This window comes from Bombus impatiens, unplaced genomic scaffold (assembly GCF_000188095.3).
Source record: "Bombus impatiens unplaced genomic scaffold, BIMP_2.2 scf_0010, whole genome shotgun sequence".
Classification (NCBI taxonomy): domain Eukaryota; kingdom Metazoa; phylum Arthropoda; class Insecta; order Hymenoptera; family Apidae; genus Bombus; species Bombus impatiens.
The window spans coordinates 924,432-950,879 of NT_176429.1; the positions used below are offsets into that span (position 1 = coordinate 924,432).

A 26,448-nucleotide genomic window follows, 5' to 3' on the forward strand; every position below is an offset into this window, starting at 1 on the left:
GGCGATCGACTTTGGTGACCGCAATTTTACGATCGGCAAAAATTCAACTCTCAGCGGAACTCTGACGAAAAGCCCGTAACAATTTTATGGAGACCCTCCAGGTCGAATACTTAACACCTAATACACCTATAAAATCGCCGGTCAGGAAATTGAGATTCATCGTTCGTAATTGGTTGATGAAAACGCTGCAACTTTCTTCTCGTTGACGCTTAATAGATAATTTTCTAACGATCCTATAATGGCCGTCGTTAAGGGATATCCCACGCGAATATCTGAAATCTCTTCGGTCGACTTACGCGCCCGGCAATTGCCCTTTAGCCGAGCGATCGGGATACGATGTTATCGTGCCTGGAAATCTTTAATTTTCATGGTTAAACGAGCGATGCGTGCCAATTTTCTGACCACTCGAGGGTTGCAACCCCCATGCCACGGTACCTTCCCCATTTTAACGATTATCTGCTATTTTACTGGCCGATTTATCAGTGAATATGTCGCAAAATTATGCCTTCTTCCGGATTCTCGACAATTGCTTTCATTTCTCTTTTTAGTTTTTACTTCATTCTACATCGCTCACAAGTATGCAGAAGCATTTTGTTTTCACAATTCGCGTGAAATACGTGCTGTTTATTTTGATCTCGATAATATTATGCTGTATGATTAATTACCGAATGATTAATTTGCTTTAAAACGGGCTGTTATTTTAAAAAAGCAACCAGAAAATGTTAAGAATTTTTTTATACATTTTTACAAATATTTCTCAACTGCTTATAACGTAAATGTACATATGTCTTGTCAGAATTTGATCAGTTTCTATTGTCCTTACAATACCCCGCGTATTTCTATGAAATATTTGCTGAAAATATATTCGTGTGTGGTTACAATCGAAGTATTCGGTTGGTTCGTTATCTGTTCTCTAATTAAGAAAGATTCGAGACTATTTTAGTAAATATATGTCGTGTGTTTCATCTTGGTAATCGTGGGGTTAATGGGAGGCAAGTTTAGGAGGAGTTCTAATGAGTTTCGCTTCGCTTTCGTAAATTTAGATTTACTCGAGTTTCACTTAGGTAAATTTGTGCGGCTCACGAAAAAGAAAAAATCTCCGCGAGTAAATCATGTATGATTAATTCCGTTGCAATTACGGCATGTTCAAACTAAACAAAATATAAGAAAAAAAGTAAAAGGTAAGTAGAAGGAAGTTTCTTTACCGAAGGAAAATTCTTCTTCGAAAATCTCGCGAGGAAACGAGATAAAACGTTCATGCACGATACAAACCTATTCATAAGTATCAGGATTCCTGTTGTCCTTGCACAAAACGTCATAGTTTATCAATCGTTGATTATTGTGGAACCACAATCGCAATTTTCTTTGATCTCCTATTTTCGAATCGAACATCCTACATTAATCAGGATTTCGCACGAAGAATTTCGTGCGAGAAATCCATTTTTGTTGATTGTCCAATTTCCTTTCAAAATACACACGATTAATTCTACGATCAAATAAAACGAGAGAAATTGCCGTAATATAAAGTTGATGGGTAAAATGGATTTTTAAATTGTTCTGCTGTAAAAGACACGTACGGGACCTTTACAGGCTAATATTTCAAACGAGGTTTAATAATTTGTCAGGTTTACCTCGTTTTTCTCTAGATGTTCTGATAGTCACGAACAGACGTGTACATGGAACAAAACCTACAAGTTTCCATCGACTCGTCGTAGGCGCACGTGCATCGCGATCAAATCTCAATGAAATACCTCCGCAATCCTTCATCTCGTGGCCTGACGAACGATAAAAAGATGAAAAAAAAACAAAAACAAAAAAAAAAAGGATTATTTCCCATCGGAGCCGGCCCCTCTAGTTTGAAATGTAAATAATCCCTGGCAAAATATTTCCAAGCGGCGTGCAGTTTCCGATATCGCAGAGGTTGGTCTGTCTCTCGCAGCGCGTTCTATCCATCCTGAAATTACCATAGAGCGGCAAAAAGGCCGCCTCCGACCATTGTCTGTCTTTTGAGAAGCGCAACGATAACTGTGGTCTGCCTTCAATCGCTCAACACTAACGATAAGACTCGTACAGTTCCGAAAATGTTGTCTTCTCAAAACCACTAGCCTCACTGCACCAACTGTATCAGTTGCATCACGGTTATTCTTCAGCTTTTGGAATCTCGTCTAGTAGACGTCACACGTTCTTATGGTAATTTGCCATTAAATACGACTTTCTGAAAAGTTATGTGAACCAAGTTGGGAGAACAGACAACGTGTCGTTGATACAAATATTTAAAATGTCGAAACATTAAGAAAGATGGACCAAAAAGTTGTTGATAACGAGCACTCGAAGATTCTTTCGTACAATTGTAACCAACATCACTTTACCGTGATCGAGATATAGCAAGTTTGATACGTCATATTTTGATTAATATTACGTATCTTCGACAAAACTGTACATCTAAAACTTCATCCATCTCATCTGCGAGAATTCAACGATATAAATAATTGATTCCTCTATTATTGACGGTTGTAAAAACATCGAATGTGTATCCAGCGACGAACATTCGCCGAAGTGATGGGACTCTAAACTTCACGGAAATTCAATATTTTTCTGTAAAAAAAATATCGAAAGAAATATCACGAAAATTCTAATCATGAAAAACTGATAGAGAATCCTCGAAACGCATGAAATTCTAGGATACACTGTGATATTCTACGATATATCGAGCTTTGAAAAACATCCGTCTACTTCTTTTGGTATCCCCAGAAATAGCCAAAATACATGTTCGAACTACAAGCAGGCCAGGGGAGTTTCAAGTGTCAAAACGTTTTACGGGGCTGCAAAACTTGCTTTCGTACCGAACGAGTTAATTGAATTGGACGAGACAGGCCGAAAAGCTGACCAACTTCCTGGCAAATCCTGTCCAGGACGACGATTTCGCGGCAAGAAATTTCGAAAAGCATAACTTTAATAAGAGAACCGATGAACGTCAGACAGTGGGTCGTCGACCCTCTAGCACTTGACAGCTTCGAATGCGGGTACCGTAAGGTTTGGGGATAGGAAGGAAGAGGTAAAACGAGACGATTTTCAGAACGAAGTTTCTAAGGAAGGCAAGAACTTCCTGATAGAACTTGCATATTCATGATGACACTTGGTAGAACGTTCGAGTATTTTTTATTTGTAATGTTCCAATTAACGAATCTATAATCGTGGAAATTCTTTATTTGGTTATGCTTCCGGTTTTATCTGTACAACGTCTGGAAAGACATATGACACGATTTGGGACGATGTTTAGATTCGTCGAGTTCGCGATTTCAGTTATTCCGTCTCTTAGTAATGTTACATTTTTATCTGTTACTTCATTGTTTCGTCTTTAATGGATTTATATGACTTGCAATTTGTGGGAAAGATGAATGGCCTGTTATGTGCAAAAATGTTTTACCCTTTTAAAACGGGCAGTAAACCCAAGAAGTTTTGTACGATACCAATGGAATACGAATGTCGTGGCAACCAATATTTTGATAATATTCAGCGATAGGTGAATAAAAAAGCATATACTTAATCGTTAAAAATGTGCAACAAATAAAAAACAATGATGCTAGTTAACAGCGTATCGAATTTTACGGTTGTTCTCCTGTAAAATATAGAAAGTGATCTTCGTTTATACTAACGCGTTTCAAGTCTGTGATTAATAATAAATATCGAAATAATTCGAAGCCAAAGATTCTTTGTGTTAACACAGAATAATAGATGTATTTTTCACCCAATTTTCCAAATATTTAAAGCAACATTCTGGTTATTATCAATCTAATTTTAAAATCGGATAACAGACGAAACGTGTGACTTTTCAATATCGCTTGCATGCAATTTTAAAGAGCACGGACTTTACGAGCCGATAAAACGATTATGAAACGAATGGAGTCGAAAGTAACAATGATAATTTTGGTATTATATTGCCAAACGAAATACCTCGATGATAATGATAATACTTTTAATCAATGTTTGAACAGCGAATTCAATTAAGGATGATCATTTCGCTGAAGCAGTACACCGGAAACGTATATTGAATTAAACGGCTTTAATATTAACTCGCCTCGTCTAATTTCGGCAATGTAGTGATCATTAATTAATATTAACAGGGAGAATTGAATCGAACGTTATTACACGCGGATAAAATCTTCTTCCTTATATAATAAAATTATTAGATATTATTATTACATTGGTAATGCACATATGCAATGTCATATCTTCACATACATAATTAATAGCTTAATTAATCCTTAATCAATAGCTTCAGATCTTAATAATTTCTTCCAAATATCATATATTTAATAGAAGTATGATTTAAAACACTTTTTCAATATCTTTTAGGAAAAATGAAAAAATTAATTTTTCACGCTTCTTAGATGCACATTTTTTTTCAAGCTGTATTTGGAAAAATATAAAAAAGATAGAATGTAGAGGGAAATATATATAAAAAAGGAGAGACGATTCGATCGAAAGTTTTCAAGGGTTCGTTCAGTTTATTGGACAGCCGGTAACAAACATATATTATTATCTAATTTAAAATAATTATCATGCACGGATATAAAATTCATATAAAGTTCTCTAATTTATTAAAACTTGCAGATATCGATATCTCAGATAACTCATATATTCGAAATCTCTCGATCGATTCTTCAACGAAAAATTAATGGAACGTTTTAGAAATTCCAATTACGATTTCATTGTTCCTAAAGATATAATGAGTACGTTATAAATATGTTGCGAAACAGCCGTCTAGCCAGTCAATTTTGCAAAATTTACACCCGTGAATGTTAGAATCGAGTTGCGGAGCTTAATGATCATCGTCGTTTCATAAAATAAATTAGAAAGTGATCTGAGAATTTCGACTTTAAAGCGCACCTCCTCATATCACCACTGCAAATCACGTTCCATTTACGAATGAATCACGTTTGAAGCGGATTCCCGCTGATATAGAGTCATCAAATATACATGGCGCATTAAATTCGAACGAACCTGCAGTGGATTCTATTAAAAAGGCTATCTCTGTACTTCGCTATTCGCGTCGTCGTGTTTCGATTACGAATTAATAGAAGTGTGCGCCTTTATATATAAATTCCACAGAAGGTATATACATAGATACAGTGGTCCACAAAAGTATATTTAGAATAGAAAGCTTTTATAATTACATTATATATGCATGATCCAATATACATTATTTTTACATTCCATTAGTGGTTATTTGTTGGGAATTATTTAGACATATGTATGTTTATTCTCAAATATTTAAGGTAGAAATTGGTAAATTTGTAAATTTAAGGAATCGAAAAGTACTTAACGAAGAATTTAACGAGCATGACTAGGAAAATTTCAGGTAATCTAAGATAAATGTAAAATCGTTATTTAACGCGGTGGTGGTTTAAATTGTATTCAAGAACCAGTACAGTATATGCCACGTAGATAAAATGATTCATTAATAATTCATGCCCCGATTTCACTTGGATACCTTGCAATATATCGAATTTGTTTATTTTCGTGGCATAGTTGAGATAATTCGTTCTATTATATAACATCGATTTTAATTTCATTACAATGCAGCATACTCTGACATTCGTGTTATTTTGCGCAGAAGATCAACGAACGACGGATAGATTTTCGCTGACGTTAAATACAAAATTCAGCTAACCCAAACCCACAGAGTGCAGCGAATCGTTCGATTAAATTTACACTTAAAGAGAAGCGAACACAACTTCTATGCGACATCGAATCGCTGTTCACCGCAGAATATTTTTTCTAAATTACAAAGTCGTACTATCGTTAACAAATTTCTTAATGAATTTCAAGAAAATGTAAAGATTCTCCTAAAACGTTAAAAATCTTTTTCCTGATCGAAATTCAGCCGAGATTGAAGCAAAAAGAATCGAGAACCGCTATACAGTGTATAAAGTGAACCAATTGAAATGAAATATTTCAATGTTATTTTAGTATTTTATTACGGCGCGTAATATTAAAAGAAAATTCGCGTCGATTGAAATTTCGCTTTGGAGGCTTAAAAACTGCCAACGTCGAATCCAATAAACTTCGGTGGCATTAATAATTATCTGAGCCACAAGTGTACGCAATGGCCAACGAAATGCGGATATTAGTATCAATTAAATCAACCATAACTTCAAACTATATCCGATTAATAGCAACCGATCGATTAACCTCAAAATGATCGATCGGACGCTATTAGTCAGTACTAAACCGCCATTATGCTTAAAACGCAATTCGATTTCATGAATCTTCCACAGAGGATTACAGTTCTAGCGATCGATATAATATGTAACTCGATTTCTCCCTTTCGCGCGCGATTTTATTTTTCTTCGTTCTCTCGTTCGTTCGACGAAGCTTATACCTGTCAATTTATAAATTCGTTCGCCAAACACGCTCGATCGCATTAGGTGGCATACACACGTCCGATGAGAGATACTCGAGCGGAACATTCGGTCAGATATCGAAGAAAAGTTCGATAACGAGACCGATGTCAGCACATCGATTTCATCGAGTTCTATATCCTCGTCTTCTCGTTCGATGGCTCGCGTTTATTTTCCTTCCCCTCAATAGGACGATTCCTCGATAGATGAATTTACATTCCAAACAGTTATTTCTTTGCCTTATTCTTTAACAGGCGCGTGATCGACGTATTAACAGACGTATTTTAATTTAATTGCCACACAATTCGGTTAGATGGTATTGAGGATGTATGACTGTGGGTAGACCGCTATTTTCTCGGAACTGTATTATGCAAAAATTTAATAAACTTCGTCTTCTTGCTTTTATCAAATAATCGAACATCAATTCGAGGTTACCAAGGAAATTTAAGAATCGATAAGACTATAAAAAGAGCAAATACCCTTTCCTAAAAGTTCATGTACATGAAATATTAAATTCTTGAATCTATCGAACATATTGAAAAAGGATACATCGCAGTTCGATTAAGAGAGGCAGCTTAAATGTATCGAATATACTGATAAAACAGAGGATAAAAGAGTCCAATAAAGAATCTTTTATGGAGCGATGAAACCGGAATAGATGATTTAAGATTGCCCGATAATAGTTTCTTTATTATAATATCTGAAGTATTATTTCCATCGTGTTCCATTAGACGTCGTTAGAACACATTTTTGGAGAACCATTTTTATTCTCTCAACGCCTTGCTGTTCCGCGACCTTCGAATTTGCACGCATAAATTTCACGATTCTCCAGGCAACTTATCGCGAACGCTATTCTCCAGCATTGGATATCGGGCAGGTGAAGCAACCGATTATAGGAAATACGTACTTGAATATGTGCGCCACAGGTGGCACACAGATGCTTCAATATTTAACCCCGATATTGTTCCTTAAAGTCGCGCGATATTGCATCCACCGCGAGGTATTTACGCGTGTACACGTGCAGGTTGAACGACTTTCCTTAAATTATAGAACTACCGTCGAGAAAGCAGAATAATTACCGTTGTAAATTTTATCTATTAATAAGTATTGCAAAATATCGTGTCATAAAGAACTCGACTTTGCTGCTTGAATAATGGAAATTTATAAATCTTAATTTTGAAGGATTTCTTTTAGAGCTTGGAAAATCGTATTATTTTGAGAAAAAAAAAATGGGAAAGTTATTATTATACGTGGAATGGTTAAAGAAAGTTAGGAATGGGAATATATTTAATTAAAAAAGTTGTTAATTATGCTTACGGTGTTAAAACATATCTGTAACGATATAAAATATATAAAATAAAATGAAATTTTATAAATAGAACGATACGTGATAATAGGATAATAAACTATCATGCATACTCTTCACGTTTACTACGATAATTAATATTCACGTTACTTTGAACAATTTAAAACGTAATTATAATTTCCTTTCACTTTAAAACAAACAGAAGAATTCTTCTCCTCTGTATAAAAAATATTCGTTCTAAAGAATTACCAGGAATAATCCAGCCAGCTAAATATCTTTCTCGTGTTCGTTCGCGAAAAACATAGCAAACAAACCGAATTTCTTCAAATCTCTTTCACCAAGTACCTATAGTTCTGCTTAAAATCCATCAAGCATTCCTCAACTTCCGGCAAAAGATTTATCGTAACCGTGGAAGTGAAAAGAAAAGACATGAAATATCAATCTCCATTCCTTGTTGTTTCTCGTGGTACCGTTGTAAGAAGCCAAGCAAAGAGGAAGAATTATTACTTTTAGGACGAGCAATCGACACAGATACATACATTGGTCCAGCAATAGATCAATTACATATACGTAAATATATACACAGAGTGTCCTAAGATTTCAAACTTGTTTCATCGTGGGACGTTCTGTGTATACATTTGGTGAGACGATTATTTGAATATGTAAAACGATACTCGTGCAATATTGTAATAATAATAGAGTTAATAACGACAATACAACGTAAAGTGGCAATTATCGTTAATATATCACGTTTAATAACGCCTGGGCGGAGAGCAGAAAATACTGAAATTAATGAAACCCTTATGACACAACAGCGGCTCGATATTTCGATTAACAATTGATTTAGTTCGATAAAAAATGAGAATTTCTTTAAGTAGAACCTTTCGTTCTCTTGATCACGAAAGGGTTGGGATTTTTTGAAACGAGACTCGTGTGGTTTGGAGAACACGACTTCGTTGTTTCGAAGCTGTGAAGACAGGAATTTCGAAACGAGATTTACTTTGGAACAAGACTTCGCTATTTAGCTAAGAGACTTTGCTGATCTTTTCTGATTTCAGATCAATAGCTAAGACGTTTGTAACATGCAGTTTTATCGTCTCGAAAATAGGAATATCTATACTTGGCAAAATCTGATAAATAGTCGCGTTCTATCTGCTTCTTCGTTTATTTCCTCGGCAATTTTTACCACTTTTCGCCGATAATTCACAATTTTATTATTTTAACATTGAATATTCTCGAATATAGGAAAAACATTTCTCACTAGCACGCGCCTCGTTTGCCTTTCTCCTTCGTTGCGATATTCCATTTTCAGAATACGAATTGTATTTTAGGATTCTAGAAGCGCCGGCTATGAATAAGCAACGGGGAAATTTAAGAATAAATAAGCAAACTTATTCGTATGAAATCTTTGGTCGCGAACGAATAACGAAAATATCTACGACGAAAACGAAAATATAAAGTAAAGGAAAGTGGTTAAGTAACTTTCTCGATATTCTCGTTAATCTTTATTTCGGAATAACCGCTCTTCAAACTCGCGTATTTCTTTCGCATTCGTTCGTTCTTCCCCCTGGAAACTGTCATTGACCAACGAGTTCAAAAGCCCTAATGGCATCTCCAGCATCTCTACCTCTCTTTATCGATCCCTAATAGATCTCTCGTGTCCCAGGCCCATAAATCCCCGGCCTCTCTTCAAACAGCTAGCCGTCGCGTAATAGAAAAGCGACTCTGCGGCGTAAAATGCGCATCCGTTCGACGATAGAGGGTTCTGAAAGGCAACGAGAGGCACGAGGGATGCATCATCGCCAGCTAAGCTAGCTGCAAGAGTAATTGCTGGAAATTTATCACCTTATCGCGGCCGCTCTGCGATATATGTATATCGAAATAGCCTCTCGACCAGGTGGCGCGGCTCGTTGCTGCCCGATTAATAAAACGTACGGCTGCCATTTTACACGATGATCCTGGCTAATCGCGCACACGCGTTCGACCGTACGTTCCGCTTGATAAACTGTCTTCTTTTGCATAGTACTTTTTTTACCTAAGAAATTCTAGTATTTTAGGTGTTTCGCTCTTTCCTTACGTCGATGAAGAATTTTACGCTTCTTCTTTAAAAATTGAGAAATTTTAGATCTTATCCGAAGAAACTGGAGAATTTTACATGTTTTTGTTTTTTATGCAATTGAAATACTTGAGACGTTGTTTTAAGAAATTCCCACGACGAATTTTCGATCTCACTTTTAAGAGATCGAAGGATTCTGGACAGTTTTCTAAGAAACCGACCAATTTTAGATTTTTCTTCTTTTCGCTCCAAGTAATTTATGGTATTTGCATAACAATAATTTACGGAAGAGGTAAAACGCGTACGTAATGCTATATGAAGAAATCATTTGTGAATTTTGTTCGTTCTGTACGTAACATAAAATCCAATGCAAAACAAAACTCTCGCGTGCTTCTGTTTGAATGTCTCGTTTCTCAGGCTGTGCAATTGGAAGTCTTTGGAAAATAAGAATCGTCAGTATAGTCGTGATTATCTGTAGAATGGAAGAATAGAATGCGTGTCTTAGCAAGCTAAGTTACGATATGTAGTCATATTTGTCGTGCGTTGATTATTCGCTCTGAACGGGGCGTGATATTCATCGAGTAGCTGTCAATTGACATTTAAACATTTCGCGGTGATCATTAATGTCACGCTTTTATGCTTGAGAGATATTTTATGTAAATAATTGTATGATTCAAATGTGTGGAACGAAAGGCATGCAGTGTCGATATCGACCGACCTGCATTTCATGCATTTCGATTCAATTTCAAAAAATTTCAAAAAAATAGCGCTTGTCAAACAGTCAATTAGTCGTTAAGAATCCTATTCAATTCTATCTTTGAAGAAATAATTAAGCATTGATTCTTGATTGATTGCCGACAGATTTTCAATTTATAAAAAAAAAAAGATCGGATTGACGCATTTGCTATAATCTCAATTTAGTAACTATCAATCAGCTGTTATTTATTCGCACTCGTTCAGCGGATAATTCATTTCGAAGACGCGCTAATTTGTTTCCGATATTTCGGTAATTAGTCGATAGGTCCAGCTGCAGTATGCGAATCGTTAGAAAAATAAAAGAAGAATATTTCGGATAATATCGTTGCTCGCAGAATATTACGAAGTTAACGAATGCGGTAAGAAGATAAAATTACTATGAAAAGTTAGGAACAGGTTATTTCGATTACTTTGATAGCTCTTGCATTTAGGTTGCTGCTACTTTCCAACTTCCTGTTTAACGTTGTAATAAAAAATCCATTAAAAAGCTACGGCACGTACACGATACGTTTGTAAACTGGCTGGTTTAGATGCATTTTTAGCAGAAATTAGACGTTTCTGTTATGCCATGATGAAAATAGAAGCAGAAACAAAGGACTTTCACGGAGCCTCTTAAGATCGTATCGGTGCTTTTCCGCTGTTTATTCCCCGATTCGACCCTTCTTGCGGCAGCGATCAGCTTGTTTCGCGATATTTCACGAGCTGAAACACGAACAACCGTCTCGCGAAACGTCTTAAATACGCTTTATAGGCGGCACGCGGCTGAGAAACGAGCAAAGGATAGACAAGCTTTGATTTACGATTTCTTCCAACCTTTTGTTGCGCTCCTTTCCACCGCGTAAGCTAGAAAAATGTTGATAATACATTTCGTACCGTTTTACGAGATGTCGACGCTTTCTTTTCTTAATTTTCTTGAGAAATAGGAGTTGTTATTAAAAGCTGTCCAAGTACGATATTTCGTTCCGCCGATTTTCATCTTAAAGTATTAATTATATTTGATTATTTTATACATTCTGTAAACGGTGTTACAGGAACTGCAATTATTCTTTAAATTTTACCACACGATCTTGCCAATCGAATTATATTTTTCCACTTGATTCAGATTACTTTCGTTCGAACAAAGGATCGTAATAATAATTCGTTGCTTATCTATTATTACCACAATTAATTATTACCACTTTCGAATTCACACTCTTCTAAACTGTTTCTAAGCTGATGCAAATCAAATATGATTATTCCTGTGCATAGAATGTGCTGTATGCAACGCATTATAATAATCGATACAACGTAATTGTCTGCAGTCTTCGTAAATAATTCCTGTGATCCGAGGGATTAGTAATGCTCATGAACGCAGTAACCGTGATATTAGGATTAATCGGATTAAAACAATGACAATTTAAAGGGAATGGAGAACGATCTCGCGATGGCGAGTGTCCCGACCTCGAAATAAAGTCGAGGAAAAAACATTGGACGGTAAATCAAAGTCAGCGTATATTTCATTTGTACGTGTTTGCAGCCATGCCGCGTGCCTTCCACTTTGTTTGAACTTTGCTTTATTACTCACTTCGTTTAAATAAAATTATCCCGAAATTCCACTGCTAATTTAGGCGTGTTTCCTGTGCTGCTTGAAACCTACAGACTAGAGGAAAAAACAGCTTCCTTTCTATTTGTCATAGAATTTAAGACGAATGTTACGTAATTCTTCAAAGGAGTAAACGTATTATGCCATGTAACTGTGATACGTTTTTAGATCAATTACGAGCGAATTTTGTTTGCCTTTCGTTGAAAAAGTTCTTTCATCGTTGATATATTCAAATGATTTTCTCATATTTTCGTTAAATTCGACATATCCTTGGTTTTCCCTGAAATCACGAGAATCGCTACGAGCCTCGTAAACGCTGCTAATGAAACTTCGTAACGTTATCCGTAACGTGTATAAATATATTGATAGAAAGTGTCTATGAGTGTTGGAATACTTTAACCAATCTGTATTACATTTTCCGACTTATCCTCTGGCGAAACACCTATCAGTATCAAATATTTGCGCGTTGGTGGCCGCATTTTTCCAATACCATCGATCTCAAACAACATTTCGGCGGTTGTGCATCGAGCGTCAATCGAAATCTATTAAACACGAGGGTATCGATCGCGTCTAATGGATTCGGTATAGCCGGCAGTCAATTCTGGCGGCCGCGTTATTTGCTAATATCGCGATATCGAGTTTGACTTTCCGCCACGCTCGAACAGGAAGGATATGTTTACGAGCCGGCGATATTCGCCTGTAAATTATCAGCAAATTCTGTTTTTACTTTGTCGGCTGTACTCGATGGAGAGTCGGCGTGGATGATCGTAAAACGACGAAACGACAACCACCGCGTGATCGAGCCGATTTGCGAAATAATTGCCTCGTGGCCTCGCCACCCCTGTCCGATCGCTGGAAAAGCTTTTCGGAAATACACAGCTACATACCAGAGAGGGATATTGCGACGAGATATCGTGTGTCAAAAGTTGACAATGTGAGAGCGCAGTTTATTGCTTCGTTACTTTTTATAGGTGGAATTTGCGGGTTTTGCTACGTTCGTCTATTTGCGCGGCAACTGCAGCGGAAATGATTGGAAATTTTAAGTGAGATATCAAGAGTTTAGAGTAGATTTCTCTGCCTTTTTCTAATATTTTTTTTTTTTTTTTTTTTTTTTTTGGGCGAAGGGAATGATCATAGCAATTAAGAAAGATAGATTTTCGTTAAATTTGGAAGAAGCTTCATCCTGTTTGAGAGAAAGATTCAAAGTCTCAAAGTCAATCAATTCTGGCATCTATACGAAAAATCAATGATTATCATCCAATTTCAATTAGTACAGTTTTATTCGTAATAATTAGCGTTATCTAAATTTTTTACGTTACATTACAAGATTACATTAAATAGTATTCAATTATGTGGTAACAATTTCAATATGAACTGTAAGAAATTACTAGAATTTTAATGAAACAAAGAGAAGATGAGAATAGTTTACTGCAAACGCGCATAGAGAAATCTTTTTCTCGCCGCGTAAAACGACCAGGAAAAAGCAGTGTAAAACAAATCCTTATCAAAAGCGAGCCTTAAATCCTTCATCTCGCAGCTCGTACTCGAAAGCGGGCAACAAATAAAAGCAATTCTAATCAAAGTTAGCGAAGAACAGAACAGCGTACGAGTAGATCGACTGTGTTCACGCCGTCACAAAGCGCGTCGACGTTCAAAGAGCGCGGCAGCGAGTTCAACCCTTTGACACGTTTTAATTCTTGCGCCAGCGCACACTCGAGAACCACCGCGTCAAAGTTGCTCGCGCCACACGTTCGATTTGAACGGGGGTTCAGGAAGGGCGCACGTGTCGATTTCGAAGCGTCTTGTTAGACGGGGCCGTCGTCAAAAACGCGAACGCGTGCTCGAGCAGAAAAGTTCGAAGGAGACGGTGGCGGTTAATGGACTTCTGCTTTGTACGACTACGGCACTGGGAACAGCTCGGTTTGTTTTACAACGATGCTTGCGCAGAATGCTTCGTGCAAGTAATACGATTAAGAGAAGCATTTTTAAATTTACGTTTCATTCTTTTTTCAATTCCACGAAACCTACGAGCCGTAAATATAACTACGGTTCCAAGGATCGAGAACGTAATAAAATGTGAAACGCAATACGATAGATCATGAAATCTCTGAACATTCGCTTCGTTTATCGTAATTAGGAGAATAAACGATATCGAGTTTCGGGATTAAATCGTTCAGTTATTTTAATGCAATTGATATTAAATGAAATTCCCTTAAAATTCAACGCGTTAAAAATAAAAACAATAAAAAAACGAAGAAAAATGTATCTTCGTATGTTTTCTCTTGGTTCTGCAATACGTGCGATCAATTTCACGATTTAGGTCAACGATCGATTTCAAGGTAAGTCGATGATTGTTCTCTATCGACGTAGTTTCATGGTTCGTTGTTGCAACAATAATTTAACGAGAATAATTCGAGCGGGATTGGGTCAGTGGCGGCTAACAGCGGCTGCAACGCGATCCCTCTCGCCCCTGGCAAATAATTACGATCTCGAGGAGCCTGGTTTTTAAGAAACCAGATAACGTCATTCTTAATATTTCACGTTTATCTTCGCCATTAGCCGTATAAAGTCGAGGTAATGCCACGAGCAGAAGCAAGATTTATTTTATCTCGTAAAGAGCCCTGCTCGGACGTAGTAATTCAATATTTAGAATAACGCGAAACGCTGCTGAATACCGGAGCGTAGTGTACACTGTGGTAAGAAAAATGTATAATTCAAGAAAAACATTCTTAACGATGTTTTCCTTTGAAACGCGGGCTTTAAAAGAGAATGAAAATGGAGAACTTCAATTTGATATGTTACCATTAACTTTGGATATATTCGGTACTTGCGTTTCTTCCGGTGAACAATCCACGCTACATCCGCTATTATTTAAACTATCGCTTTAAATAATAAACTAGTGAAATGAAGAAAATTAAAAAAACAAAATCGTTTTTTTTTCTTTTTTTTATCATTGACTAGTAAAAAGTCGAAGTGTAAAAGAATTGCGTTACGCCTGAATATAGCAAATTTTTGTTTCTTCCACCGGTAAATTCCATATCATTATGATTGACTATTTGTACATAATCCTTCGTGTACAACGAACGAAAGTAATGGACAAGAGACGGATAAACAGAGGAATGAAAAAGAAGGAAAAGACGCGCCTGTGGCTCTTCATGACGAATTTCACGACGAAGTCCCGTAATGGGACACCCTACGACGAACGAAATGAACCGAGGCCAGGATGATCCCGATTCGACGGCGTAAAGTCAGATTTCATCGCGACGCGAGTGTGATTGAACGCGGTAAACCGTTACCATCGCCATTTTTTCCTGATCTCTGGTTTGCACGTTCGTTGTCGCGGATTGCGCCGCGGCGAGTCCAGCTGCCCGAAACGACTGAAACGTAAATGGTTGAAAGTTAATCTGCCGTGGAAGGTAAGTGAAGTTTTTCGAAAGCTCAACGGTGTTCTAGTTCTTATAAGTGGACATTTTTTTCATAGGATACGATCTCCGACGAGGACGATGAAAACGATGGCAGAGTTGTGAAATTTCTATTGTTAGACGCGATAAAATTATTTTTTACGATTCAAATTATATTTCGAGTACCCGAGATCGTTCCCGTTGAAATAAAATTTAATATCGCTGTTTTTAACGATTCCATTAACGTTTCAAGTATTAATCATTTCGACTTAAACCGGACATCCTGTATGGTAAAACATCGAGCCACCTATACATATATAATCCGTGACAATCGCAGCACACGAACGTTCACTCCACCGAACGAAAACGACAAGAGACAAAAGCCACGAATAGTACTGTTACTCATAATCATTTCAGCCATCGAAGCACGCGATATGTAAAGGGTAGACTAGTTCCTTTTCCGGGTGGAATATCACGCAGGTCGCAGAGCTACGTCAGCCGGTAAAAGCGGCGATATTTCAACGTGGCCCACCTATAATGACTCACCGGAAGTCACGTGTCGCTTCAGTCGGTATACTATATCGCGAAGCATTATGCTTAAAACGTCGCGCCAAAAGTCTTCAGGGACCAAGAGAGCACTTTGCCAACGCGCACACCGCCAATTAAGTGCTACCGATACTTTAAACTAACAGCTTAGCCGTAGCATCGCTCTCGTCCGCAATGTGGGCTACGTTCGTTCGATGTTTTCGAGAAGCCGAAGCAAAACGTCGAATATCGTATTTTTCTGACGAGGAACGACGTAGAAATTTGCCTCTTCGTTTGAGTCCCTTAACGATCGTGATCGAGTGTGAAACACGGACACGCTCGGTCAATCATTTTTTGTATCCATGTATTTGTGAGAATACAATCGCTCTCGTTCACTTCCCATTTTGTGTTTTGCATTATTTTGGGTACGGTACAGGCAAGAGACAATTTCGCTAAGACAAAAATTGTGTATCGTCGGTTAAGTGGAATGAAATTGTACGCGTTGAGCGGTTAAACCGTTGAGACGTTATGCGAAGTTTATATCAAGTGTGCAAATATTTGGGAAGAAAATTGCAAATTTTTGGAATAAAAATATTCTAGAAGTTATTACAGAGAATTATAGAATTATAGTTCTCGTAATTCAAAAATTTAATTAACAGTTGAAATCCCGAATTGGCGGCGAATTTTCAACGAGGTGTGGCGAAAGAGGTTCATCGCGGAGAAAATGAATGGTTTGTTAGTACGTTTGATGAGAATTGAGCGTGGAAAATGAGAGAAATTAAAGCTACCAGTTCCGAGAACTAATCTTAGTAATTGTACGTCCGAAGATAGATTACCGTTGTTAGAAGTTTCGTCTTAGAATTTACTGATTTCTTCTTTACTTTTTCCTTCCACTATATACATATGTATGTTACTTTGGAAAAATTAATTGAAACGCAATGGACAAGAAGGAAAGCGGAAGAATTTTCGATATCGTAAACGAGGATTTCTTAAATCGTGGAATATTTCTTATAAAATTCTATCGACAATTTTTCGTTCAATTTTTTGTATCACTATCTTTTTATATATTTTACGCCTCCTCGTTTTATATTAATTCGTTTCCAATTATCTCATAATGAGAGATACCCGCGTAACAGAGGTGTACACAAATCTTATTTTAATAAATCGTCGACTGGCTTCACGAACGATAAAAAACTGGACAAAATACAATAATCGCGTCATCGATGCTGCTAACGATCAAAACCTAACAACAGTGAACAATGTAATTGAATCGATGCAATGTACGCGTCCGTAAAAGCGAATTTATCGAACATATCAAAGCTAAATTGTCTTATTGCTTGAATTTGACACAAGCATAAATCCTACGACTATGAAAAATAAGTCTTCGTATTTTTTATACATAAAACATAATCCTACTATTGCGAATAATTACCATAGCCCGATTCGAAACTCGTATATTCATCATTTTCATCGGAAAGATGAAACTGTCGGTCATATATCGAGCTTGCGAATTCAAACACGATGTGCACGTGTGCATTTTAAATTACAATATTGACTTCAGCCAACGTGGAACCGAACGTTTTCCGCTAACGCGCACAATGACTCGTGAATCGATCTCGGCCACGAGATGAACCCGATTCGCGTCCCACCAATAATCGGTCGCAATAATCGAATCGTTTCGGCGTTTCTCCGTTAATGAATAAAAATCAGCGAAACCGAGTGAACCGAATAATGAACAAAAATGATTTATCGGACGGCAATTGATTTTTCACGGTAGAACGATCTGCAACCCACTGCACCGGCCCGTTTGACCAGCTTTTAATTAAGGATTACTCAGTCGAGAACCGTGGTTCGTGAATGTGTTTAACGTGTTTATCCGAAAAATTAAGGATTATATTGGATTATCAGTAGGGTCTCAATTATAGAAATTAATCATTTACGGGATAATTTAATTATGGAGAGATAATTTCCTCTATATTGGTAGAACTTTTTACATCGTCGAATGGATAAAGTCGTGATATTCTTTAATTCTTCTTTTAAGAATGTAAATCAAATTTTCGAAGTATATACGTAGCGAGAACAGAATCGTAGAAAATACAAAGCAAGTTTAATAAAACAACAACGAGTTTATTTTAAGAAATTTAAGGATACAATATATCGATTCTTATATCGAGAAAATTCTACCGACAATTATGTTATTTTCCCTTACTTTTGTATAGAAAATTCATTGTCCATATAAAAAGAAATTGGAGAATCTATTTCACTTCTAATTGGATCGCGGTTTCAGCTTCAACGAGGAAATTTAGGATTCGTTAATGCCTACTAGGAACTTTCGTGCACTTTCGTATAATTTTTTTGCTTTTTATTCTTTGTAACGTCGTATTACATGTATTCGTAAGCACAGAATTTATTGACGATACGTGGTTCGATGGTCGTGATTAAAATAAACCGTACTAGTTTCGAACAACATTGAACGCCAGAGAGCCCTTTTCCTGGTAGTTTTAAAATCCACTTGACACAAGTTAATCCGCACCACCTGCGTCCCAATTAGTTGGAAATTCTGATTAAACGTCCCGAACGCATTTTCACTGACCTGACAATGACTTCTTTAGAAATTGAGCTACATAGACGGTGTATTACTGTTTCGAAGCAAGATATCTCAAAACTTTTCGTAAATTTGATCAGTAACTTTTCTGAAAATTTATTTGATCAGCTAATTTACCCGACTACTAATTTCTATATTTAACTTTAACACGATCAGGATCATCGCTTCTATTATTACCCGTTCTTTTTATTCTATAAAAATAAAATATATGATCTGCTTTCAAATTATTAAAATTACGTACGTATGCGAATTATCGTCAAAAAATAACACGATGTAAAAGCCATACTAAGAAAGCATAACTCGTGTATTTAGAAATCTTCGAGCTCCTTCCGACCCAGTGAAAATTCATCGCGGTTTCGCTGTATTTTCGCGAGATCCAACTGGTTGAAAAATAATGTCCGGCAAATAGGGGTTGAACGCATGGGAGCAGTGTCGTTCTACTCCACCCTTTCGCCTCCCTTTTCTCGTTCGCTCCGAAGCTGGCTCAAGGGACGACAAATTTCCCTCTCGTCGACACTTGGCCAGTAGTATACGTAGGCAGAGACATAAATCATTCATCGACGCGGCGGGCCGAGAAGCGGGATCAGAAAAGGTCTGTTTGCCACGGAACGGCCGATAAGCCACGCCATTTACAGCGCTTGCACCATCGCGACACGCTTTCGTTTGTACAAGCGCTGATGGTCCCATGAATTCTACGGCGAATTCGAACTGGAGCATGTTGAAAGATGGTCGAGTATAAGGAGTCCTGAGGAACGAGTCGCTATGACGAATATGCTAAGGATATATTCTTGTATGTGGTAGAATCCCTATATAGATAGGGATCGATGTGGTGGACTCTATACGATGATGGATGTAGTAGGCTCGATATAATAGTGAACATAGGAAATTTAATAGGATGATTTACGGTAGCTGAAAAAAGTGTAGCCAATATTCAACACGCCAAACTCTCAAAATAATAGATAGCATGTTGTATTTAATATAATAGTTAATACAGTAGATTCATTGTCGGATTCATTGTAATGTTTAATATGATTCGATGTAGCATTGAAATTATACGCAGTAAACTATGTAGTAGACTTAATAATCAACATGGTTCATTTGGCACAACTATTAACATGTTATTACCACTCTCGATGTAATGGTTAATAGAATGGCGAATATGACCCATTTCACATAATCATGAACATGTCGTACAATATTAATAGACGCGATAGAATTTAACATAAACCAACAGGGTACCAAAACTTTAATGTTAAAAATTGAATATGATACCTGGTGTAACAAATCTAACATAATAAACGGCATAATAAATTCAATTCGTTGAATTCGCAGGTAGAACAATAGTAATATAACAGGCAACATAATGCCGCCAATATATTAGCTGAGAGTATTCTTATGTAATTTGTTTCCATAGATAATTTGTTTTGATGATAAATCGTGTAATAAGAACCTAGGACAATTAAAGAACTGATTTTTACTTGCAACGTTATAAATTATAAATTATAAATTATAAATTATAAATTATCTCGCCGTTCGAATATAACTATAGATGATTATATATCGTTTATCATATCTTCCGTTTTATTAACAATATTAACAATGAAACGATGATAAGCTTAAAATTCATGAAAATCGCGCGCAATCGTTGCTTCATGACACTGACTTCCGAACATTTATTTAGCAACGAAATCTCCACACAATCGTTGTTTGTTATCGTCGTTATCAATGTATTAGTATACCTACTGCAATTTTAATAACATTTTCGAAGAATTTGTTTCATAATAATTCCCTATATGTATTTTCGTCGGAAGATTAAAGCAACCGATCGAATGTCCATGAAAATCGAACATCATCAGTTTATGAATAATCATGAACGCAGAATACCACGTGAACGCTTCATCATTTACATCATTCGATGTGTCCGACGTTCTTCCATGATTTACGTTTGATCGAACACAATGACGTACGTTACGCCAACAGGAACGAACCGAGCATTTTCGTTTTCATTTCATTGTTTTGCTACCTTTTTCTTTTTCCTTGTTTTATCGACGGTGATTATTACGTGCTATTTTCTGGATCGTTCGTAACAAATGGCGAGTTGAACGGCAAAATGGCGCGTGATTGGACGTTTAAAATGGACGTTACGAAGGAGCTCCATCTTTCATTCGTCCCGAGCTGATTGCATCCCCCGCTGACACATTCTTTATTTAAATGAATCGATCGCGAGGATGTTATGCGAGACCTTGGAGGCAGCGTCGATTTATTGCTCCATCGATTCCCCATAATTCGATCGATTTTATGGTGATCGGGTTGTAAATTCGACGTCGCGTCGTGATTAAGGCGCTGAGGAACGTGTTGTGCAAGAAGATATATGGAACATGACTGGTATGTACGGTCATCAATGGAATAGTAATTGCACGTAGAAAGACACGTACCGATGATAGCAATAGTACAGAACTTGTAATAGGAGAAATACCATAGTATTTGATACAGTAGAAATTTGAATAGCAGAATATTTAGCAGAATATCGAGAGATATCAAATAAGTTAAAATCTAGTACCATAAAAAGTCAGTCATTAAAAAAAAAAAAAAAAAAAGAAAAGAAGATTCATTTACGTTATGATCGGTGAAACGTTCTTTTTATTCCCATCCAATTCCCTGTTACTTACATTTTTGTGGTGTGTCCTATGCATCCCAAGGAACGAGAGAACAACGTGTAAAAAGGAAGAATGAAACAAGTATGGAAACATCGTGGTAAAAGTTTTATTATTGAAAAATTACGAGATTCGTAGGATGTCTCTGGTTCTCGAAGTAATACGGATGGCCGTGAGTTTTTCCTCTCGTTTCTGGTTCTTTGTAACAGGTTTGAAAGTTTCCTTGGCGGAATGCTTTCCAGGGTGCTCCTTGTGCCCCTTTGTGTCACGAAAGTCAGAATGGTTTCTTTCTCAGTGTACAAAGCATTGTTTCATCGCCATAAATGTTTCAACCGTAATGGTGGTGTTCTGACGACAGTTCTCTTAGATTTGTCGAAAAGTTTCACAATATCTTTCCCGAAATTTTGCTCGCGGATGAATGATTCAGAGAGCTAGACAATATGTATACCGTTTGAATAAAAGGTGTATTTGGCATTTCGAATATTTAAAATTAATAAATAAGCGTAAATCGTTCGAATTCGAATGTATTTTAATTATTAATAATTGTACCACATATTGGAAAGTCGATTAATTCTGTCGCATAAAAATGTATTAATTTCATATATTATTTTGTAGCGAACATTTTGCGAACGGTAATTTTAAGCGCGGCGAGACCGAGCAACTTCTTAATCTCTTAAAATGTTTGCCGTGCGCGTTTTTCAATTTTTTATTTCGTCTTGATTTATGTTGTTTAATTTTAAAGCGTACTTGGAATAACAGACTTCGTTCTTATTACTGCCACCGCAGAGAATTCCTTACTTTTTTAAACATCCCTCGGGAACGTATCTTTTTATCCTATTTATTCTTCCTTTTTTTTCTCTCTACTAAGAGTAACTGCACGTATACCGAGAGTTTTAATTCCTTTGAATCATATTCCTCCCAGGCGAAGCCAAGAATCTTCCAACTAAGCATCTGCACCCGGTCATTGATTAATCGTTTTGTTATTCAACGAAAATTCCGAGAGGAGCAACTTCCACAGGGTTACCAGCATCACGACGCTTTTAACTCGCACGATATATTTACTTTAAAACACGGTTAAAAATTGTTCGCAGTTTCCAATTACATTCGTTCCCGGAATTATTTTCCCCTGCGCTCGGCGAACATTCACGCGAAATCCTCTTTCAATTCTTCTCTCGTACAAGTCGTATTAAATCATATCGACCGATACAAATCTTCTTACCAATTAATTACATTCAACCTTCGATCTATCAATGATACCTAAAACACGATATTTTACTCGCCGCTATTACTCACTGCTGTACTATCAGCAAATATTTAATTACTATAATTCTCTATACACGGTACTTGGTTCGAAATGCAAAACCACAACGCAATTCAGAAAACTTACTGCCTGTGTGAAGCGCGAAATGCAGTCGAAAACGACTATTGTTCAAAGGGAGGTTCGGTCAACAATGCGTCTATATCGCGAATTCGGCAATATCAAATTCAGCCACGCAAACCACCCTTGAAGGATCGTTCGAAGCGGCTGATAACTGGCGTAGGATCGTCCATCGAACGATCGGCTCGTAAAGCGGCTTATCGCGAACCAGGCAAGACACAAAGATACACTTTGCCATAAAGCAGCTCGATTGAATATATAGCAGAGGTGGGTTGAAATTGGCCCGATAAGCGTACCTGATTTCACCCCGACCGACCATAGAATTTCACGTTTTTACGATCAAACGCTTTACGACAGCCAACCTGGCTAGAAGTGGCATAAAGAAGCCGAAGGAAGAGATGTGCTGGCCGTGTCTGCTGCTGGATTTGTAAATAATTACCGCATCCCATGGTCGAACGAATGGCATTAATATTTACGGAAACCGCACAGAGACCATCGTCGCGTTGGAAAGAGCGACGAGAAACAGAGGGAGTTGCTGGAATTCCGGAACAAGTTCCGGGACACACGTAATTCCGCGTAATTTTATGCCGCCAGGGATGCTCGGCTTTTTTGTACTTCTATTTCTTCGTCGTTTTTTCTTCCCTACACCGCAGCCACGGTGTCCCCTTTATTCGTTTTCCCTCTCCTTTTCCTTTCCTACTTTCTATTTTCTTGCGTTCTCCGCCACTTTTTCTCCTCTCAACCTTTACGAGCGGCTGTAAAACCGCGTTTGAGCAACGGAGATTCTTTCTCATGCAAATTGAATTCTTTTTGATTCTTAGCGGTAGAAGGATGGAAAGATGGATCGAAACGAGCGGACGTAACATGAAAAATTTCCGCGAACCGGTGACCGACAGAAAGTGGATGGGTCCGCGGGTAAAGCGATATGCGAAACAATTAAAAATATAACAGGAATAAATTTAGGACTGTGGTGTCTGCGTGGTTTCCACCTCGTTCGCCGATTTTTATTTCTCCACGTTTTTAGTTCATGTATTTGCTTGTACGAGGATTGTCAGGGTTTTCTGGAATTTGTCAAACGGATATCACACGAGAATATCACGTTAAATTATTATTATTCGTGCTTTCCACGGGAACAATCCTGAAATTCAATGCGTTGCCAACGAATCCTATATTAATCGCAAAATTCTCTTTTCGCTGGATGTTCCGGTCAAATATACGTTTTTTCCTTTTGAATATTTCAAAGGTATCGACCGTCTACGGCGTATCGATTACGATGTTGATTCTTTGCTATGTTTTGTATTTAATAATTGAAAAAAGTATATATCATTCTAATAAAATAAACACGGTTCGATACTGTATCGATTCCAGAGAAAATGTTTTATCGCTAATCCTATCGAAAATGCCCTTCGTATCTCGCTTCGGCTTCGATAACAAGAAACGATAACATCATGCTCGCTTATACATAAAAAGTAGTATAATTTATTGAAAGTTTGAGAAGGAGATCTTCGTTGCAATTGAAAATGCAGACAAAATAATTAGAGGATTAATTAAATCGTGCGATACACTGTCCAACCATTTGGCAAACAAATTCATCACACGTCAGAACATGGACCTTTCAAAAAGCTTGGTAATTTAACTGCTAAATTTTGAAAAATAGGAGAACGTCGAGCGTTGAACGGGAAATGAAAGTTGCACGATGGACTACCGATACACGTGAAATCGAATCGAACACGAGAAACAACTCGCAGTCCATTCCGCTTGGATTTATTACTTTGCAGTTGCGTTTCGTAAAAAATGTTCACCGTTAACGACCACCAATAACGATTTACCGCAAGAATTACGCGTATTAAACGAGAGGGAAAAAAAAATCGGGAAACGAGAAGAAATACAAACAAAGTAACGAAATTCGGACAGAGTTTTTAAACGAAATCGGTGCGCAAGAACGAATATGGATTTGTTTACACGTCAGCAGACCATTTTCTGGTTGCGTGTGTGCTTGGAAATTGCGAAACTGCACAGAATATTACCTCGATCGAGGAAATTAGCTTTTTAACGATTCGTTTTGCCTTTCGTTTTTCCAGTTATGAGTCGATCGACGGTGTTTTTTCCAGTAAATAGACAACGGAAAAGGTTGAAAATACTGGCAAAATTGTTTAAATCGCACATTCCATCTGTATGTCAGCCATTTGTTTCGAAAGTCCATTTTTCTTCGTTTTGAAATATTGAAGTGTTTGCGTTTATCGATTAAAAAATCCTGATAACGTCTACTTTGTTTGTTCGCTTCTCTGTGTATTTAAGCAGATTAAATTCATCGTATAAATAGCATTGAATTATAACAATTTAATTTGATTGTAATAATAATAATTTAGTAAATGTAATAATTTGCCATTGTGTTGCTGAATGGTATTTAAGCAATTTGTTCGCATCCGTGTATGCGATATTATGTCAGTTGCAAAAGTTAAGATCGTATTGGCTATCATTTGCTTTTAATTATCGGTGCCTTGACTGTTTGGCCAGGCTACAGATTACAGCAAGTGGACTTACACCGCTTCCAAAATAAATGATCGTGTAATTCCATTTATCGAGGAAATTTCAAGTGATTAAAACAAGCGTATATTTTAAGGTTCGAATTATAAATCGTTTGGAAATAAAAGGTTCGGATTGAGGTAAATTTTTCGCTTTCTCAATTTTTTCCAAACATGAACTTATGCTACTAGCAAAAGAAAAAAATACGGTCCATATAATCCATATGTCACTCGTAAACATTAAACATATTCATAAAATGTTTCGTTTAATTTTTATTGATTTTTTTTTTTAGCAGCAAAAATTATTATATTTTTATTGGAAGAACGTTAATCCATTTTCATGAAAATTTGCATGTACAAACTTCGAGCAATTTTATGAAATACGGATAAACCGACATGTTGATTTTTGACATTATAGCAAAAACAATTTATTATATTTTACGTATTTTTATATCTGCGCAAAGATTCATAAGTGGCAATGCCGATGTTTATGTAAATTCGAATTTCTATTAACACAACTAAAAGAGTGAAATCAAATGAAAGATTTGTAACGATATATCCGTTTTTGTTTTAGATGCTCGACAGATCTTCGTATATTATATACGCCATCCAAATTTCTCATAAATATCTTCAGTTTTATAACGAATATGAGAGTAAAACGATTGATTAACAGACAGCTTTATCGCTTAACTAAAGGTTGAAAAATGTTGAAAAACGCTAAAAGTTGGTTAAGTTATGCTTATAACGAGGAAAGTTAAAACAGAATATGGTCGATTAATCTAGAAAGAGAGTCTGCGAAACCTGGCAGACACGAATGCGCGAGTTGAAGAGAATCTCAACTAGAAAAGAAGCGGAGAGCAGCTTGAAAAGGAAAAATGCATGAAGTCTGGTTTATGGAAAGGAAAATATATTCATTGCTTCTTTTTTTCTTTGAACGAAACTTCCCTGGTGGCTTATTCTGACGAAATCGCAAGACTTTTACACGATGTCGCGTTTTTTCAATTTGTCTTTTACGCGTCCGTCACCTTGAAAAATTGATGCTGCTTCTTCAAAAACGGTCAGAAACACAATCAAACCAGCAGATTGAGCAGAGTGGGGAAAAAATAGAATTAAACATCATGTTAAATACACTGAACACTTGACTGCAGATTATTCGTTGCTGAGAAATTGGTAAAATTAATTTATTATTTCTGCTTTAAAAACAATTTCTCATTTTAATTGGCGGTATCAAATAAAACGGTAAATAATCTAGAATG

General features: G+C 36.8%; 1 protein-coding gene across 1 annotated transcript in view; it reads left to right on the top strand.

Annotated features, from left to right (window-relative positions):
* LOC105680549 (connectin) overlaps positions 1 to 26,448 on the top strand; it is a 359,117-nt gene that overhangs the window by 227,863 nt on the left and 104,806 nt on the right. The gene's annotated exons all lie outside the window — the stretch shown is intronic.